At 45.2% G+C, this 20,390-nt stretch overlaps 1 long non-coding RNA gene across 1 annotated transcript in view; it reads right to left on the bottom strand.

Annotated features, from left to right (window-relative positions):
- Window positions 1–252: 252 nt before the first annotated feature.
- The window catches only part of LOC148053772 (uncharacterized), a 39,751-nt gene continuing 19,613 nt past the window's right edge, over window positions 253–20,390 (bottom strand). The window contains exons 2-3 of the long non-coding RNA XR_015707913.1: window positions 3,201–3,254; window positions 253–1,696 (exon numbers count right to left, since the gene is read on the bottom strand). This is a non-coding gene — a long non-coding RNA (uncharacterized LOC148053772). The remainder of the gene's footprint in view (window positions 1,697–3,200; window positions 3,255–20,390) is intronic.

Below are 20,390 nucleotides of genomic sequence, written 5' to 3'. Positions count from 1 at the left end.
TCCATTGTATTTGCTGCTTGTTAAAATGATAGAAGTTAGAGCTAAAGTAATTTTACCTTGTACAGAGGCAGAAAAGATACAAAAGTTACAGGAGAAACATAACATCCTAAAGAGAAATCAGTTTAATAAGACAGACAAGAAATGCAGATATAAAAATATAGTGAATGCTGAATTTTTCAGTCCACAGAATATTTCAAGTTGAGCATGTTCCCTGCAACATGTATTTATCTGTACAAACAATGTGGGGTTTTTAGGTAAACACAACTAAACCTAGGAATGACTGACACTGATTTACTTCTCCGGGGGCAATGCTGATGGGGAGTCTCTGCCCACATACACATTTATTCAGACACTCACCACAAATTAGGAATAAAAGCATCTTGCAAAAGGGAACGTGGACCCTTTATTACACCCATTCAACCAAGTGACTTACCTGTGTCCTCAGGGCAACAGGGGCACTCCAAGGTGCCTATTGCTCATCGTTATTATGAATGGTCACTGTCATAATACTAAAATAATTATCAATATTATTAACAAACTTAATAATAATAGAGCACTGCTCATGCTGGTCATTAACTGTTATTAATTATTAATAGTCAAAGTGCCACATTTGCTCAGCACCCATTTTCTCTACTGCTCATAGCAAAAACAAAATTGTCATGATTTATATAGGTGAATTTAGCAGCTTTTTCAGACTTGATTTGACTGCGATATAAATCAACTCCCAAGCTTTCTGTTCAGGAATGAATTACTTGTTAACAGAATAAATATGTATTAACAGATCAGACATGGATAAGTTGTTTGTGGCACTGCTCACAGGCTATGATTCATATTGCTGTGCATGGGTTCTCGTTCCTCTCTGCATGCCGGTCACAGCCGAGCAGGAGGAGTTGGAGCTTGTTTGCAGCTCCCACCACCCCTGTATGACCTGAGCTGAGCCTGCACGGACCACCTTCACCTCCTGCATTTCTTGAGGGGCTTCAGGGGAGCTGAAGCAAAGCTGGTGGCAAGGGACAGGGATGGCACGCAGGACACGACAGAGCAGCACTCACCATCTGCAAATACCCCTCTCCTTCATACTGGGAGATAACAGAAGAGTTGACACATAGATCATGCAGGTCCACCTCCAAGCCAATGTCTGCAAAAGCCAGAATTGCAAGGTACAGGACATTCCTAATTCTTCTTTCTTCAGCGTATTATTGCAAAAGCATACAGAGGTAGTTTTAGTTCCTGGTTTTTCATTTCTATCCCTCTAAATTCCTTTTTTTAATACTTTTTTTTTAGGCTACTAACTCCTGGAGATGAGCAGGCTGGAAGCAGGCATGGAGACACAGGTGGTCAGAGGTCTTCCGGTGCCCCACCAGAGAGACAATCGGCACAGCCAGGCTCTCTCTCCTTGTCTTCTCAGCTGGGTGGCCCAAGACCCTTCTCCTGGGATGACAAAGTTGCTGTAAAGTCAACAAGGTCTCAGAGGAGGCACGGCATCACGGATGGGGACATTGCCCAACAGAGGTGGTCAAAAGCTGCAGTTGTCCTCCAGGGAGAAACTCTGCCTTTGCAACCAGCTTTTACGTCCTTCAAAATTTTTTGGTTTTGCTTCTTTTTTTGCTTCCTTCAAGCACTGGGAAATCCTCCCACCTCCACAGAATACATGCCTGAGGTCTTCTTTCAAATCCCAACACATCAGCCACTGCACCTGGAAAGCGATAACAGATATTTGACACCTGATGTGCCAAAAGTAGAGACAGCATTTCAGCAGATGACACTCTAAAAGGAACCCTGATGTGAATCAACAAGAACACATGTTTTCCATGATAACAGCTTAAATGAGTCTTTCAACTTTCACACACACACAAAAAAAAGAAACCCTGACCCTATTCTTGCCAAGGAACAGCATTGGAAGAGCCAGCCTAAAATAACAATCTGAAGAAATCCAATGCATATTTTAAAAATGTAATAATGAATTGAGTTTTCTCATTTAATCTTCTCCAAATAATGGGGAAAATTGTACATGGCAACTCTGAAATGAAATATTGACTATTCACTTCCCATAACATAGTAATTTCTTCCATTTGTCACAAAAGATCTAGGGACCGTGTCCCTATCCAGGGATTTCTGTCAAATTATAGGAAGAGTCTATACCTGACCATTTTTATAAAATAAACAGCTATTAACTGGTTTGAGGGAACAAAGAGGAAAAACTGCATCTTGGCAAAGACAAGGTCTCACCGAAGCACGCCGTGAACATGCAGCGTAGAAGCAAAGATAAAAGTTAATTTAACAACATCAACTGTCTTTCCCAAAGACACCGAATGATCAACATCAAGAGCAAGTCTAGGTAAATGGAGCTTTTTACAAACAGATATTGCCTGGAAGTCCCTGGTTTCATGGATACTCATGTATGAATGGGAGTCAGCGGCTCTGTGGTGAGCATCTGCTGGTATCTCAGGTGACCTCCCATCATCCAAGACACCCACAAGGGTTGGCAGACATGACATGGGATTGAGAGGGTACATCCCTGGGGTGGGAACTGGCAGCTAAGGAGGATATCACACCTAAAATATGACAAAATGCCTGTATTTAGACAGTTGACTCAGATCTGAAGCACTTTTGATTTTTTGGAAAGTGTCTGATGGATGATGCAGCAACACAACCCAGATATCAGACCTTGAGGGCATGCAGAGGCCAAAGAGCAGAGCACAACATGTTAAGCGGGTCAGCATCTGTATCCACCCTTCTTTCTCCATAAAGGCTGTGAGGGAAATTGGTGAATCCCCATCGATTCCTCTAAAATAGCCCAACAGCTTTTAAAGAAAGTTGGGTTTTACCAAGCTCTTAGCTTGTACGCAATGCTTTCTACATTCAGTGCTTCAAGCACCAATGAAGGCACACATGAATTAATTTGCACCTTAGTTAAAAATTATTCAAAGCAATTACTTAATCTGAGCTGGTTAAAATATTCAGATCAAATGAAGAGGGGGAGAATGGGAGAACAAAGGAAGGGAGCATCTGATACAGAGCAGCCACTACTCTGGGATCAGGCATCGGCAGCAGAAAGGGCCTGCACTCCCAAATGAAAAAAAAAACCCTAAAACTCAGCAGAAGTGAGAAGGCCTGGGGCTTTGCCTTCTTATTTTGATTTTTGGTGGGGTGCAGGCTGCCAGAGATTTGCCAGAGCAGCTTCTGCTGGATGACTTTACCTTTTCTTTCCCCTCGTAAAGGCTGTTCGCTGGCATCTGCTTTTCTTGAGGCTTCTGGCACAGAGAGAAAAGGGGTCAGCAAGTTAACAAATTAGACGTGTTCCACCTGGACAGGCCATCAAAAAGCTAATTTTACTTGGTCACATCGTAACCTACCCTCTATAACTTAATACGTACCTAAATGACGGAAAGCACCACTCAGATGCGTAAAATATTTTACTGAGAGTAAAACAGATCTAATAGACCTATTTCTCATTAAAAAGGTCAATGCAGTGAACATCTGATGCTGTATAACTGTCTGATTCAATTTAGCAGGTCAAGCTTCACTAATCCAATGCCCTGATTGGTCTGAACTCATTTCTGCTGGAAAAAAGCAATTTTCCAAACAACTGTCAGGATTATGTACTCCAGCCCTATATTTTTACAAGGCATCACCACCACGTTGATCAAACCAAACCCACCCGGTTCTGCAAGACCAAGCAAAAGTTTTGTGTTACAAATGAGCACTCAGAATCCATAAACAAGGAGATGTAAATCCCATCAGGAATCAGAATACGTATTTTACCTCAGCCCGGAGCAGAGGCAGAGAAAGCCTTGGGAAGAAGCTGATCCAAGCATTGGGATTTGAAGCAGTAGACGATGTCTTGAAAAGTGTTGTTGGGTGTTAGAGCATTAGCTCCCATCCAGCACAGGGAACATTAAGTGCTCTGGTTTTTATTTTTTTACCTAAAATGTGCGGGTATTTAATCATTTGGGAAAGTTGCTTTTGCTTCGTGGTTTCTGTGGCTTTTTTTGATGCGTTTGGATCTACTTTTCTGTTTAGTCTTCTGGAAGGAGCTGACAGCCCATCCTCATGCATTTCCCATTACAAGGAATAGGAATTCCTCATAATTACATCATTTCTTGCCATTACAAGGCAGCTCTCACCATCGGTGGGAGACCAAGATATTCCCTTTCTTAGAAAGCCTGGAGTGAGGAAAGGAGGTGACCTTTGGGGACCCCACAAGCCGCAATGTCCCCAGGGCTCCGGGCAGGGAGAGACCCCAAGGGCAGACAACACTTTAGGCTCTTCTCTGCATTTATGTAAGGGCACAAATGTTCATTTTCAGCAATAATAAAACCATTCTAGGACAGAAACCATCAACATGGCTCGGTCCAATCCAGAATTTGCAATATACTAATTATTATTCCAACAAAACAGATTTTTTGAAAGGAAAAAGCCACTCCTGCTGCAATGTATTGTAGCAGGAGTAAAACCTCATCAGCCAGTTGTCCGTGCCAGGGGATCTGAGCACAGCACAAACTGCTCTCGGTCAATTAAAAGGACTTGCAAACTTTCCTGGGAGGCTGCACAGAGTGAAAGAGCTGCCAAGAGGGAAAGGGGAAGCAAGACATTTTTAAACAGCAGTAGAGAATATGTCAATAAGTATCTCGCCAGATTAGAAAGACTCTAAAGGAGTCAAACATGCATATCTGGAGACTTTAGAAGTAATTGCATTATCCTCAAGCAAGGTCTGCCCAGCTTCCTACTGGGGAAACTGAGGCAGGCTTAAAGGGTTGAAAGGGAACCAGAATTCTTTGCTCCATCAGCAATGGAGCAAAAAGTTATCTTTTTACAAATCACCTATTGGATTTACTACATGCCATTTAGTACCAAAACTTGTCTTCTAACATCCACCTTCCCCTGGAGGGCAGCTTACAGTTTCTGCACGCTGTTCCTCATGGGATGTACATGTAGGATAGTTTATGGCCAAGTTCACACCCTGCAGGTACCTCCACACCACAGCTTTTCTCCACTGAACGTAGCTGACCTGCTACGTTATTCCTAATGACCAGGAATCCATTTTCCCAGTTCCTTTTTGCATTGCACTCCAAACCAACATCCCTTATCGTGACAATTTATCCACAGAGGCAGCAAAGGAGAAAATCACCATCTATGACCAATGGCATCACACCTTGGTGACCAGGCTGGGAAGACCACGACCACCACACTTCCTTGCTAGGGTTTTGGTAAAGAACAGACTGGAATAAAACTATGGCAGAGCTGGATCACGGCACAGCTCAGAAAATCACCAGTACAAATGTATCGCTCCCGCAGCCACGCTAAGAGCAATGAAGACACACGGGCAGCTCATTTCCAAGCAATGTGCTTTGCTGGGCACCCTCAACAGAAGCATGCAGCATGAAGAAGGAAAAACTGCAAGCATAAAAGTAGTCCTAGAAGTTAGCAAAAGCTAACAACTCCAAGTACCAAGTAAGTTGTTTAGTGTGGCAGTCCCTTCCTTAAAGCAATTATATGCCCAAGCAATGAGGTGCTGAGCAGCTACCCTGAAGGGAAACAAAATTGCATTTAAAACTTGTTTGGGAGTGACTGACAGACCATCAGCATGACATATCGCAGGGACAAGCCATTACGTACCTCCTTCCAAGCCTGGAGCCACAGCAAACTGCACGGGGGCTATCAGTAAGAAAACAAAACAGGGCTTTGCTTTTCAACCACTGAGAGCAACGGGGCTGCTTTCCGATTTAATTGCATCCAGCTTTTCCCATCCAGGGCTCTCTTTTTAAGGTGCAACTTCTATTTATGTCATGAGGTCACTCCAAGTGTTCAGAGCGCTGGGTGGGAACGGGGAGCGTAGCCAGGCTGAAGTGTTTCTAAACTGGAAGATATGGATCTTCTTTTAAAAATAGCAATAAAAGTCACAGCGTTGTGTTCACATGTGCATAGGGGGATGGAGGAGAGAATAGGACCCCAACCAGAGAGCACTCAAGTCCATGAACCCCCAATACTGATTTTCCCTAACTCAGGACATCTAATAGAGCTGATAAAAGCAGCTGTTGGCACCTTGCTCCACACTGGCCCCAAATTCTCCTATTTATGCTGGGATCTAACCCAATAATTTCAGTATTTGACCCCTGCAGCCCCTCACTCAGCAGGTGCCTCCCAGGGGCTTGTGTCTATTGGGGTCTTTTTCTCAAGAAAAGACAGATTTTTCTCCTTCCAGCACATCACGAGCCGCTGGCTCAGAGGCAGGTAGGTGATCACAAACCACAGTCATTTTGACAGATTTTATTTCCAAGGCAGGTTTCTGTGTTTCACCCAGGCAGGAGGGACCAGGAGAAAGCAATATTCCTAATGTGGTCTAAACTGCAGGCAAATGCTAAATAAGCAAAGGATTTCAAACCCTCTTCCCAATTACTAGTAAGTTTTTCATGCCAAATATAAAAATCTTTATAGTTCTTCAGTGGCTGGCTGGGGTTCACTGCTGCAAGTTAAGTATATATTTATATATGTATATTGACACACATATTTATACATATACCTATATTTATAGAGGTATGTATAGCTGTGCACAGCACAGGTGTGGGCAGGGGCTTTAGGACCTTGAGAGAAGACAGAAAGCTCTCTGGGGGGAGCAGTGAAGAGGAGGAGTAGGGTCCAACTCATGGTGAGAGGGGAAGGGACCTCCAGCAGTACCCACCCTACCAGGGGCCATCATGCCCACAGCCTCGTTGGAGGAGCAGCCTCCTCCCATGCTTTCACCATAAAAGATGTTGACTTTTCATGTTAAGTTCATCGTTAATATGAATATTTTCTAGTATGTATTGCAGAATAACATATCTACACCTAGGAATTGAACCATCAAAGTAATTTAGCCACCAGGTCCTGCCTCCTGCGCACCCCGATAACCCAAAATATCACCTTCTGCCAGACCGCAGACCCTCCATCCCTCATACTCCCACACCAGCTCTCCAGGGCAGGACTGTCCTTTCCCTGTTTCCCTGTAGAATACCAATACTACATTCCCAGCCCTCCCAGCTCCTGGGCAAGATGCCACTACATATAAGGGGTCAAAGACACAAGAATTTGAAGGGGTTCTGACAGAGCCAAAAACACCACATTTAAGTCGTATTTAAAGCTGCCATCAGCACCATCCAGTCCCTCCAGTTTCAGCTGGTGGGACACGGGCTGATCTGTGCTCTTCATTAGGCACTTGTAGAACATAACTCAGCAACACAGCTCAGCGCTGAGCAAAGGCAAACAGGCTCACGACGAAGCAGCCAAAGTGTTTCCCATTAAAAGAGGAAGGAACCTTGCCCATGCCCTGGGTGAGAGAGACCTCATCTAAGCAAACCTGTGCAGTTACTGCCCTCCATTTGCAAGAAACTTCAATCCCAGCTGGAGAGGGCTTCCCAAGCAGCAAGAGGGACGGAGGCCGTCCTGCCAGAGGAGTCACAGTGACCCCAGAGCATCACTGGTCCCAGTCTGTGCCAGCAAGCAGGGGCTGGCAGCCTCACGCCGATGTGAGGACATTCGCGCACTCACTAGCATCCTAGCAAACACTTAACTGCCAAAGCCATGTCTTTAACCCAGCAATAATGAAAACCAAGGTAATAAATGCTAGAAAGGAACCCAGGAATTTTCTGCTGTTGAGCACCTAAAGAGAAGCTGAGGTACCTCCTGCAAACTCTATAACATGATACAGTACAGTAGAGTCACTGGCTTTTTACTAGCACCCCAAAGCCATCGCATTACATTGCTGAGCTCCGTCTTGGTGAACGGCAGACTAAATTAATAACAGCAAGACCGGCAACAGCTTAGAGACGCAGAGGGTTGCAGGGACCACAAGAATGACCAATAGGACAAGAAGTAATGGTTTTAAACTAAAAAAGAGTAGTTTGAGACTAGATAAGAAAGAAATGTTTTACAATGAGGGTGGTGAGGCACTGGCACAGGTTGCCCAGAGAGGTGGTAGATGCCCCATCCCCAGAAACATTTGAGGTCACTTGGATGGGGCTCTGAGCAACCTGATCTGGTTGAAGATGTCCCTTCTCATTGCAGGGGGTTGGACTAAATGACCTTTAAAGGTCCCTTCCAACCCAAACTATTCCATGATTCACATCATTGGACCAGAAACAAGAGCTCAGCCCCAAACCCTACCACCACAACAGCAGTGATGCCCGCAGAAGGGCTGCTCCACGCCACTGCCATCAGCTGGGGCCACTCACCAGTCTGTGCCACCCCAGAGGCCCCAACACCCCTTACACCCCAGAAGCAACCTGCCTTCACTAGAAACAAATATTCTGTTATTAACAACGTTGTTGCTGCAGTCACTGCATTGCATCCACACTTCTCAGCCCCATTTCTGAGCACAGCCCAAGCAAAAGCTATTATCTTGCTAATGATCAATAAATAGATCAAGGGTTATAGCTAGAGGAGAAAAAAAAAACACAACACAACCTTTATAGGAGGATTTTGTACAAAGCAGAATTCCAGGTTGCGAACACCAAGATCACTGAGCAGGATGCGTTCAGGATCCTGACTTCCATGCAGATATTTAAGCAGCGCTCTTAGCACAAGTGCTAAGATGTGTGATTGCTGCTGGAAGGAAACCTCTCATCTTTCCCATCCCAGTCCCGCCTCAGTAAAGTGGAGCCAGTTCCCAGGGAGCTCGCCCCAGCAGAGACATTCACCCCACGAACCTGCGATCACAGCACAAGGCTCCGCAAGTGTCCAGGCAGCAGCGAAGCTGGTCTGGGATCAGTGACAGCAAAAAATATGAATACTCATAGAGAGGCCAAGCAAGGAAGGGGCAACTTCTAGAGCATGGTAAGGAAACAGCTTCCCTTGCTGTGATGGTTGCTAAAAAGTCCAGCTGCTTTATTCAAATTGCACAATGGAGATGCAGCAAGAAAAGAAAGGTATATTTTATTTATCCTTAGCCATCTATTATTTATGTAGTACTCACAATCTGCTAGGCAATTAATAATCAGCTCCAGGAAAACCAGCAAACCTGTATCCTCAGCCCAGCATCTGAGCTCTGCAGCAACCACTTCGCTGCATATGGGGAGATCCTGATATGCTGCTGCTTCTAATTTGTATTGAAAGCTAAACCAATTAAAACTTCCCTTGAAATGCAGTTCCAGAGAGAGGAAAACACACTGTATCAAAGGGTATCCCTTCTTTCTGCACTTTCCAAGCAGACCTATGCCTGGGAAGCAGAGAGCAGGATTGCATCAGCTGCTGCTCCGCGATCATTAATATTGGATGCTGGTGCCCTGGCAAGCAGCTCATGGCAAACAGCAGAAAGCTGGGGCTATCTTGAAGCATTTTGTGATAGTTAGAGAGGAAATTAAACCTGATCCAGGATAAAAACTAGAGAAAACCAATACCTGATCCACAATAACACTTTCTGGTACACAACTAGTCCAGAATAAAAGACTTTCCACTAGCAAACTGAGTTTGAGGTGCATCGAGGTGGCCACCAGCAGGAACCTCCTTGTGGGACAGTCTCCAAGGAGAGGCTCGGTGCAGATGACTTAAAAGCTGGCCTTCAGGAGAGATTTTTCTCATGTTTTCCACTTGAAACACAGGGTCATGTTACAGTGACTCTTCAATGCTGCAAAACGCTTTCGACATTGACAGCTCCACCCTTCAGGGACTGGTGCCTATTTTTGTTCTCCCTCGGTTTATGGCCTCAGATGTTTGCCTCAAAGAGCCTCCTGAAGGGCTTCAAGGGGTCAAGTCAAAATTGAAGACAATTGCCCATGATGAACACCCTATGACGTTACCCAGCTGACTGCAAAGGCCGGCTCTTCCCGGCCTCGGCAGTGATGCTAACACCGACACCAGGCGCTTGATCTGTCCCAAAGAAAACCACACGCATCGTACCCAGCAAGCTGCCTCTGCAGCATCTCCTTTGCCCTCACCTCACCAAGGGCTCTGCCACCCTTCCTGCAGAAATATCCCACCCCCAAATGAAGATGGAGCAATGATTTTGCTAAAAACACCAAAAAGGTAAGTGGGTGGCAAGTGTTTTTGACCCAAAACTTGTCTAGGATCGATCCCTCTGAGCTGGGTGAAGAGTTAAAAAGAGTCTCAATTATTTGGATGAACCCCAAATTAAAAGCATTAATAAGTAAATACCCAAAATAAATTTTTAGCTTCAGATTTTTCACACTGATTTTTCACCTTTTGGAAATAATAGCTAAGCTCACACTTCTCAGCAAGAGTGAGTCAGTTTGAACCTATGAGTGGACCTTCTTTGAAGTGCCTTTTGGAATAGGACGTTTCTCTTTCCCAAAATGCTTTAGTAATTGGAAAAATTCAACAAAGCTTATGTGCAACAGCATGAGCTTCAGCATTTTCTGTTGCAAAAGCATTAGTTGAAAATGTATCGACCTCCTTGGGATGAATCCTGCTGCAGTACAAGGGTCTTGAGCAATACGGGAGGTGCAGTTTGCATCAGCTGCAATCACTCAGGAGGCAGATATTGCTAAATTAAACATTGGCAATGCACAGATTCATGCCTACTTAAGGAATGAATGCAGATCAAGACAATTATATGATTTATCCAAGTTCACTCTGGAGTTTGCTGTTAAAACCAGACCGACCTCCAAGCTCAACCCCTTCCTTCTGATCATTCAAGGTCTCCCTGCTATCAGGCAGTGATATGTACTGATGTTTTGCCTTTGACTATTTATGTTTCAATTTTGCACTCCTATTTCAGCACATCAAAACCTAAGGGAAGGCTAACAGCAATCCAAAAGCCAAAAATGCAAAGGCATCTTTAACAGCAGCAGCTGTAACCCTCTGAGCTGGAACATGAACCAGGAGCTCTCTGTGCTTGATATGAGAAGGTTGCACTCAAACTTACTAAAGATTTAAAAGGAGCTTCAAAGTTAAACACCATTTTCAGCAAACCTAAGATGAAGCCAAATGTGATTAATCCCACTTTACTGGGGACTCCAGAAGAAAATTACTTTGCTATTTACTATAGATTTTGATATAGAAGCAAATTCAGGCTTTTTTTTTTTTAAAAAAAAAAGAAACAAACAAAACAAAAACCCAGCCATGTTGCATCTTGAGCTCAAATAGTCATCTGGAGCAATAATTAAAATTCCTGCAGCCAGAGTCAAGCTCCACTTGCAGCCCAGGGTTCTCAGCCCACAGGGGTATTGATTGTGAGAATCGATTTTGCATATAAATTAAAAAAGGCGTAATCATTAAAGCATATAAGATTTAGTTATAAGGGCAGAACCACTGTGTCATGCAAAGAGACTGCAACAGTCTGAGGTTCAGGAATGGGCTGAGATTTAAGGTAGGGGAGAGATTCCCAACACCCGCTGGCTCTCGGTAGGGTTCAGTAGACCAATTCCAATAAATGCCTTGATAAAACAAGCCAGGACCTCTGGCATCTTAAAGGACTGGCGTCTCAGAAGACTTTGAAAATATGGAGCATTTAAAACCTGACCTCTCCAAGTACAGGTTTTGGTGGCCACATCCACGATTTAAAAATGTAAGTCAACACTCTACACTTAACTGTTACACACACAAAAGCTTTTTCTGTAATGAACCATAGAATCATTTAGGTTGGAAAAGACCTTTAAGATGAAGCCCAGACATTAACAGTGATATCAAAGGCCCCTCTGTAAACAGGCATCTTCACAGCACTTCCCACCTTCCCCTCCTGGTCTCCTTCCATGATGCACCAGCAGTGGGAATACCCATCAGGTCCTACAGGTCTCCTCCTCCTCCCTGTGGAAGGTCTTCGCTCATAGACCCATGGACCCTCCTTCCAGAAAGCCTTCAAAACTCCCACTAAATGGAAGAGAAATATCTAGATATATAAGAGAAACTAAAGTATAAGGGAGAACAGGAAAGAGAGAGGTACCAGGCACTATTCCCCTGCTAATTTTTGCACACTTCATCACTATTTCGCATCATCTCCAGGGGCCACCATTAGCACGTCTGTGAGAGCTGCATCCTCACCCTGACCAGGCTGAAAGGTTGAGAGATTTAACACATTTCTGGGAAGACACGCTGGTGGGTTGCGTAAGCTGCAGCTTACGCAAAGCAATGGCATCCCAAGGTATCTGGAGGTTGCAGGATCCCATCTCCACTTGGCTCACCTTGGAAAACTGGGATTTATGACTTTTGGGCAGAAATAGAGGTGGTCTAGCATTTTCTGACCATGCTGTTGCACCAGATAACTAAGTTCATCAAACCCAAGCCCTTCATAGAAACATTTGCTGCAAATATGACATTTCTGAGGTCCACTTGTGACAGCCGGGAAGGTAAAGTCCTCCCCAGGGTCAGCACCCCAAAGGGCCTGGCAGCACGGCAGAAGTCAGAGAGGAGACGCACAAAGCTCATTGCCCACCACAGCCTCCGCACAAGCGCTAATTGCCAAGCATGGGAGACATCTGCAGCAAAGCAGCATGGCTGGCTGGACTAAAGCATTAAAATACAATGGTCACAGCTTTGATATTTTTAAATAAAACATCTCCAGCAGACAGTGTAATGAAGAGAGCTACCTTATTAAAAATTAAATAGAAACAGCAAATTATCTCCAAGTCATTTTACAAACATGTATTAAACACTCCAACAACTAGTATATTAATAAAACTCACCAGCAGTCTGCATGGTAAGTGAAAATAATGTTAACAGCAAAAGCAAATAAGACTTTTTCCCATTTATGCAGCAACAAGAAACTGATGAAGTGATGGGCAAACACATTAAAAGCCAAGATGAGAAGCAAGACTTCAGATTATTAGATCTATAGGGCAAACGCAGGTTTGGTTATTTTGGCCAAGAGTGCAGGGGGTGCTTGGGGCAAGAGCGGTGGTGGAGCCCCAGAGCTGTCGTTCAGGGGGACCTGGGGAGGCTGGAGAGACAGGCCAGGAGGAACCTCGTGATGTTCAACAAGGGCAAATGCCAGGTCCTGCCCCTAGGGAGGAACAGCCCCATGCACCAGTGCATGGTGGGGGTGACATCTGCAGAGAAAGACCTGGGGTGCTGGTGGACACCAGGCTGAACATGAGGATCCTCCCTGCACACTGCTGGTGAGGCACACCTGGAGTGCTGGGTCCGGGCGCCCCACTACAAGAGAGGCAAGGACATACTGGGCATACTCTGGATATAGTGGAACATGGGAGCAGGTCACCCAGGGAGGCTGCAGAGTCTCCATCCTTGGAGATATTCAAAATCGAACTGGACTCAATCCTGGGCAGCTGGCCACAGTTACCCTGCTTAAGCAGAGGTGGGACTGGACAATCCCCAGAGATGGCTCAACCTCAGCCGTTCTGTGATTCCCTTAAATAGGCTGTCCTCAAAGGCTGGCTTGGGCTCCAGCAGGAAGGATGGAGAGCTGTCACTTTGCTTGATGAACCATTTCAAGCTTTCCAGATTAAATCAGGGACTTCACTGGGATGACGATAAAAATCTTCAAAGGACCTTGCAAAAGGCTGGAAAAGCCATATTTTTTGATATTATTGCCATACTATCAGAGAATAGCTTGTTTTGGCCAGGTCTATAACACACAGAGCTATCATTAAGGAGACCCAGATACAACAGATGCCTGTGGAAGGGTGGGTTAGGGAAGCCTGTGGAATACCGATTATACCTATTTACCCAGATCAGGGAATTACCTCCAGATCTCCAAAAAAGAAATGTTACACAGGGACCAGGTTCATATAATCCAACTCAGGCTGTTAACTGGAGCTATCTTCTCATACCACAAAGAAAAATAAAAACTCTAAATCTCATTTCCAGTGGTGCTACAGTCACAATCCCTTCCCCGTTTTCCGACACAGACTCCTGCAGCATGGTAAGTGACAATTTCCAAGGCGGATATTAAAGCAGCCTCTCTCAGAAGCTTGCCAGCAGAAGCCAAGGAAGATTTCTTGTGCCAAATCATTTTTCCTAACAGAAGGTAATTATTAGCTAAATCTTGCCCAAACGCTGTAGTGGCAAGAAGGTCTCTGACAGAGGAAGGCTTAAAAAAAAAAAAAGAATTAACTGGTTGAGGAAAAGGCAATCTTCATGGCCTGCAGAAAGGGCTGAAGCCAACGCGAACCAGCAGAGATGTTTCATAGCATGCATAAAATATATATGCATGTAACATACGGAAATAAAAGACAATATATGTGCATATACACATATTATAAAGCTCAGATGCATTTTTCCTGAAGCAAAAGCACCGCCATTGCTCTCACTGTGTGGTACACACACACCAGCCTGCCCTTCGCATCAGCCTTGAGGATCATGAACCCCATGGAAAGGATCCTGCCCCAGCAGCATCCCACTTCAGTTGACCAGAGCTGGATGAAAAGTCATACGCAAAAAAAAACCCCACGTTGTTTCACAAGGTTTTCTGCCTGCTCCAGCAGTGCCTCATCCTGCTGGAGCACAGCAGCAGGGGCTGCTCAGAAGTCATAAGTGAATATAATAACTGTAATAAGTTAATGAAATAACTACAAACTCTGAAAATCCTTCTTTTGTTCCCAGCGCACTTGGTTATGTCAGTGCAGATCAAAACTGGATGACTGGCAGGCAGCTAATTTTGCTGTCAGCTTGCATGTGCCGCACATGAGGCTTTCGGGGAGCCAACCCCTTCATTGCCATCTCCACCCATGGTACCCCAAACTCATGCAGATCATTGCCGGTCACTTGCTTACCACTATCCTGAAGCTGGCTTTTGAAAAAATAATTGGGATTATCAGGAATTTTCTTTTCCTGACATTCTCTCACACACACCCCAGCAATAATACACAAATTAAAAAGAGCTGCCCATGCTGGAAAGGCAAAGGAGAAACAAGGAAAGTCCAGCAGGTCCTTGAGCTTAGAGGCAATTTAAGATTAGATCTCATGGGCTGCGATGTCCTGTCAATGGGAAGGATCAGTAAATCGATGGCTGCCTTTATAATTGTGTTGACACTCGGTTCCTCGCTCACCCTGGCAGGGGAGCACCGGTCCCCAGCCAGCCGCTAGCTCTCCAGGAGGGGCAGAAATCACCCAAGGAGGACAGAGCCATCCCCCCTTTTATTGACATGGTTGGTTGGGTTTGTTTAAACAAACTGATCTTTAATTTTTAGTCTCCATTGCTTTCCAAGAAGGAGGTTTGCCACAGTAAATCCCACATGCAAAAGGCAGAAGATACAACCACCACAGTGCAGACAGTTGAACACTTTTTCCTATACCTACATTTACACCAAGTTTTATCCAGATTTTGTTTTTACAAAATCCCATCTTTCTCCTGCTATTTCCTCTTTTCAGCACCAAAATGACTACACCAGTAAAACTATCCCCGTTCCCATCAGGTTTCCATCTGACTTGGGCTGCACGGGTTACATAGCAACATTGACAAAGGGAGAGCATAAAAGCATCCCAGACTTTATTCTGATAATAGCTCAGAATTAGCACGGGTGCTGAAAGACTCGCTGGAGCAAGTGAGCTGAATAGCAATGGTTTAAAATACTTGTCCTTTGTAACAGATAATTGATCTGCTAATGTTTGCAGTTTTCCAGGACCATTGCAGTAGATATCTCATCTGAATATTTCTAAAGGCTAAATCCTCCCATCAGATCTGCTGGGAAATCCTGGGATCCACAGGTTAAGTGGGATATTATCTCAGGTGTAAGATGCTAAGGGAGATCCTGAAGAGTTGCGCGGGCTTTGAGGGGCTCTCAGTGACTGCAGCCATGGCCTGGACTGGAGATAAGGAGCATGGCATCAGGCTCAGCTGGCCCCTGGGAGATGAAGCACCACAGCCAAAATTTTCGATTTTCCAGAGGATGCGATGAAAGTCCAGGCAGATGAGGCCCCACTGTTGGAGCACAGCTGGGGCAAGGGCACAACACCTTTGCCAGCCCACATCTGGTTGCATTTGCCCATATGAGGTAGGAACCATCCTTTTTGGCAGGTCCTTCTTACCCCCTGACTAGCAGGAGGGCAAAGCAACAAAGCTGTGACAGTCAGGATGGCATCCTACCAGCCACCTTTGGGTTCCCCCCCCCTTGTACATGTATCACAGCTGAGTTCACATATCATTTTCCACTTGGAGCCTAAAACTTGGTGCCTAAGCCAGAAAACAGTCAGGATGGCACATGATGCCATGCGAACTACTTGCTACCAATGCAATTTGCAGTTTTGCTGTCAAGATCAAATGCCTGACCATGCCATGTCCCAAATTCCTGTAATCATGAGGAAAAACAACTCCAAACCTCTCCCCTTTGCTTTTTTCCTGAACACCCTGGAGTGTTCTCACTGATAATACATCCCCAATGCCCCATTTACAGGCTCTCCAGTGAAATTTCTCTTTCAGAAACATTGCAACCAGCCACATTGTGAAATATTGCCTGCAAACTGAATAAAAGCAGCTCAGGGCTGGAGCTTCACTGTTCTCAAATCACAAAAGCAGCAAGCGCCAGTGCGGATCGCTCTGTATCAGGTTAGCTCAGCCCTGCCAGCCTTGCTGAGAAACTCAGCTCATTGCTGGTGCCACTGAATTGCTACAGACTTGAAACACAATTTTGGCACACTGAACCACCCTGCTAGGTCAGAAAAAACAATATTGCTTTCCTAGGGGGGAGGAAAAACCTGTTCAGCCCACACTCCCAGTGAAACAAGAGCTGCTCAAGGACCACGCTTCTCCATCCCAGCATATCCACAGGGTGTGGGAAGCTGCGCCTGGCTCCCTTCGCCACCGCTCCCGGAGCGGCCAGGTTCAGAGCCCTTCACCCCACACAGGGAAACGATGCCCATGGATGCACGAGCCATCCCACTCCATCCGTAATCTGCAAATTAAAAGCCATGGCAAGCAACATTCACATCTGCCACTGCTGCCGAGTTATTAACCCAGTCCCTGGCACAGCTTTTGTCCCAGCCCATGGGCAATTTCTCAGAGAGCTCCCAGACTGTGACTGCTCATGGCCTGAGGGACTAGGGTGTACCCTTAGGGTGGTACCTGGGGTGCAGGGGGGGAACGGATTCAGCTCTCCCTTCCTCCTTTGGTCCTGTATCCAGAAGGATCAGCAGGGATGTGCCTGAGGACAGAGAAAGGAGTAGCCATCCTTCCAGGGCATGCGTCCCATCACATAGTCTGTACAATGGGGTAACCCAAGATTTTCCCAAGTGATGGGCTTTTGAGCCTAATATCGCATTAGAGTCTCCTGCCTCCTCAGAGACCAGAAGGAACTGGGGAAAAAAAAAAGAACACACCCAAACAAAACCCTCCCCAGGCTGGGCAAGTACATCTCAGTCCAAGATCCACAGAGGATCAAAACTCTTGCTGTAATGAGCTCTCCTGGGAGGAGCTCTGGAGCAGGGCTGGGTGGGCAGAGGCAGCTGCAATTACAGACAGCAGGAATGTAAATCCAGTCCCAAAAGAGCCAGGGAATGGGCGAAAGCAGTCTCAGGGCAGTCAGCAGCTGCTAGTGAAGACACCAAAGCAATGATTTCAAAGGATACAGGAGGTTCTTGGGGTTGATATAACTAAAAAAAAAAAAAAAAAAATCTTCTTTTGCTTCCCCAGTCAACCTCACACTAAGCATGGCAAGACAGCTTCAGCTGTCTGCAAGGACACTTCGCTTTCACACAGGGGGTGGAAATAGTTAAAGACCATACATATCTATAAATACATGCAAAAAAATCTGTGTCCTTGAGCTAAAATAAAAATGCACCCCTTTGAAGGGGAAATCCCAGATGGCTGAGGCACTTGGGGAACTGCAGCATATGGTGGCTGCTGTCCCCATAAGTCTTTGCCATGTCAATAGGGGCTCATAGGCTTGTTGGCCAGTAGGAGCCCCATCAAAGACTTGATTTCTTCTCTCTGCTCAGGAGAGGTTTTACCCAGCAAATCAACCCCTTGATTGCCGCTGAAGAACTGCAGCGGAACAGAGGACCTTCCTCATCTGCCATGCAAAGCCATGAGCTCGCAAGAGATGCACTTCCCTGCCCTGGGAAATCCAGCCTCTTTGCTTCTTTTGAGAGCACTGTTTTAAAGACTCCTACTCTGTCTTCTTCTGAGCCTCTGCTACAACTACAGCTCTTGGGCCAGGATAAATAAAAAAAGTATTAAAAAACTCTACCTAGGGGACTTAATTCCTCCTTTGAACCCTTTCCATGGTTAGTATTAGCAAACAGAGCTGGGCTTTGCCTTACAACCTGCCCCAGGTTGCCCTCCTTTAGGCATAAAGGGCATCTCTCTTGGAAAGCAGTATGTAAGGTTTGGAGGTTGGAGTGTGACCTTGGTCTTGAAGCCTTCTCTTGACATGACAAACAAACCAAGCAGTTCTTCCGCACAATGGGAACCAAAGCACCAAGGGAGGAGCCCACAGCCATACCGGGCATTGCCACACAACCCAGAGGTGATCAAGGACTTATTTGGAGGGCTGAAGGCAAGATATTTGACCAGCCTTTTTGGTACGACATCATTTCTTAATGATATAATTGCACATAAAATGCCGTAAATTCAACAACTTTCACCTCTAAGCCACACCGACACCGCATTAAAAATTCAGCTAACTCCTCTTTGGTGAACAATTATCTCATTCAATGGTTTGATTCACTGATATCTTAATGACAGCCTCCCCCGTTGTTGTTTTTTTAATGTTTAAAATATGAAATAAATGAGCCTTGTCAGGCTGAAAATTCTGGGTAGGCTCTAGTAGCTGTTTTCAATAAATAATGATGAGAAGTTTCAATTTACCCATCATTGGCATATCACATGATGAGGTTGTCATCTCCTTTCAAGCTTAAAACTCCATTCCTAGCCATCTTGGTAACATCATTAAATATTGTGGCAGAGGCACTGAAGTTGCTTTTAAAAAAGTAAATCTCACTCCGCCAGTAACTAGCAGTGCTGAGGGAGAAGCGCAGCCACAAGAGGACAAGGCACCATGTTGGTGAAGAGCCCCGTGTCCCAAAGAGCCAGGGGCTCCCTACCCCTTCCAGAAAGAGGTCTGCCACCCTCCCTCCCCATCCTTGCTTTGGCATGAAGATGCCATTACTATGTATTCCCCATGCCTTGTACCAGCAGGGACTGTACAAGCTACAGAGGGGAGAATCCTGCAAAAAGGAAACTGGTTCAATGCCATGAATTGGCCTGGAGCACAGCAGCAGTAGAAAAGCTTGCAGGCAAATAGCTCTGCAAACAGGTGCTCCCAAGCCCGAGCATCAATTGCTCTTCTGCAACACAGTTTCTGCTTTGCAACAGCCCTCTTGTTATATAGAAAAAAACATTCTGGTTCCAGTCCAGTAAATAAGATCCTTTTGGTTTTCTCAGAGTGTTTTTCTTCAATGAAATTTGTCTGCAGCACAAGTTTAGCTCCATCCCACTTCCAGGCAGGAGAATGCCTGCAGGGATGGCTGAGTGTGGAAACCCGCTGGGGACGCAACGAGGACAAACAAGCAACCTGAAAAAAGTCCAGCTTATGCTCTGTATCAAATGGAGAGTAACCTGAAACGCAGAACATCAATTACAAAAAGTCTTAATGAGAGGGCAATAGCAGCAAGCAGCAGTGCTGCTGGACATCAGCATGCCCGGGGAGGTAATCGCCCTCGCCAGCTCCATCCCACAGCAATCAGGCTCTCCCCACCAGCCCCGGTGTCCCTTAGCATGTCCCACACCAGCCTCTGGGAAGGTGATGAGTCATCCCAAGCTCTGATCCATATGCCCCACGTGTTATATCACAGTCATTTCTCCCACTTAAAGCCATTTCCTTCCGTTCACAATAAATCACATGGCAGCAGGTTGCACGCGCAGCATTGCGCATGCAGCTCACGGGCATCATCTCGTGCAAATCTCTTTAGCTCTGTTTCATCCAAGGCAGCTTTAAAAAAAATCTCAGCAGATTATATCAAAGGCTTCATCAGATTCCTATTGTCCTGGGTGCACCACATAATCCAAATGGTTTCAAAAGAAAACTGCTACCTGCTGATAGCCAGAGTGGCTGCCAGTTACCAGATGTCTGGCTTTTGTTGTCTGTAACTGGTATAATTTTTGCACAAAAATGAAAACGGTTTTGATCCTGCAGAACAAGATCAATTCATTGCAAAAGGCCTTTAAGGATGTCTGCACGGATGGAAATTTTGTTTTAGTGGGATGATTGGCTCCATTTAATTTAAACCTGTATTTATACTGAAAATTCAAATAATGCAAGCTACTTTGCATTTCAAAAAGAATCTCAGTGTTTATGAAATCACTTTTGAGTCGCAGTTACAGTTATTTGTCTCTGGGACACACAACATGTAATTGGGTCAACATTGTTAATGAGCTACTAGCATTATTGTTAATGAGCTACTAGTGTTAGTCTCAGTGTTTCATCCCCAGCAGGCAGCAAATACAGTATGTTAAGATAGATAATTATGTTAATGTTACAAATATCCACAGACCAAAGAAGTCATTA

The sequence above is a fragment of the Nipponia nippon genome, unplaced genomic scaffold, assembly GCF_047370975.1.
Source record: "Nipponia nippon isolate SJK-2023a ecotype South Korea unplaced genomic scaffold, ASM4737097v1 scaffold_37, whole genome shotgun sequence".
In the NCBI taxonomy this organism is placed as follows: Eukaryota; Metazoa; Chordata; class Aves; order Pelecaniformes; family Threskiornithidae; genus Nipponia; species Nipponia nippon.
This window is presented reverse-complemented; position numbering and strand designations above follow the sequence as displayed.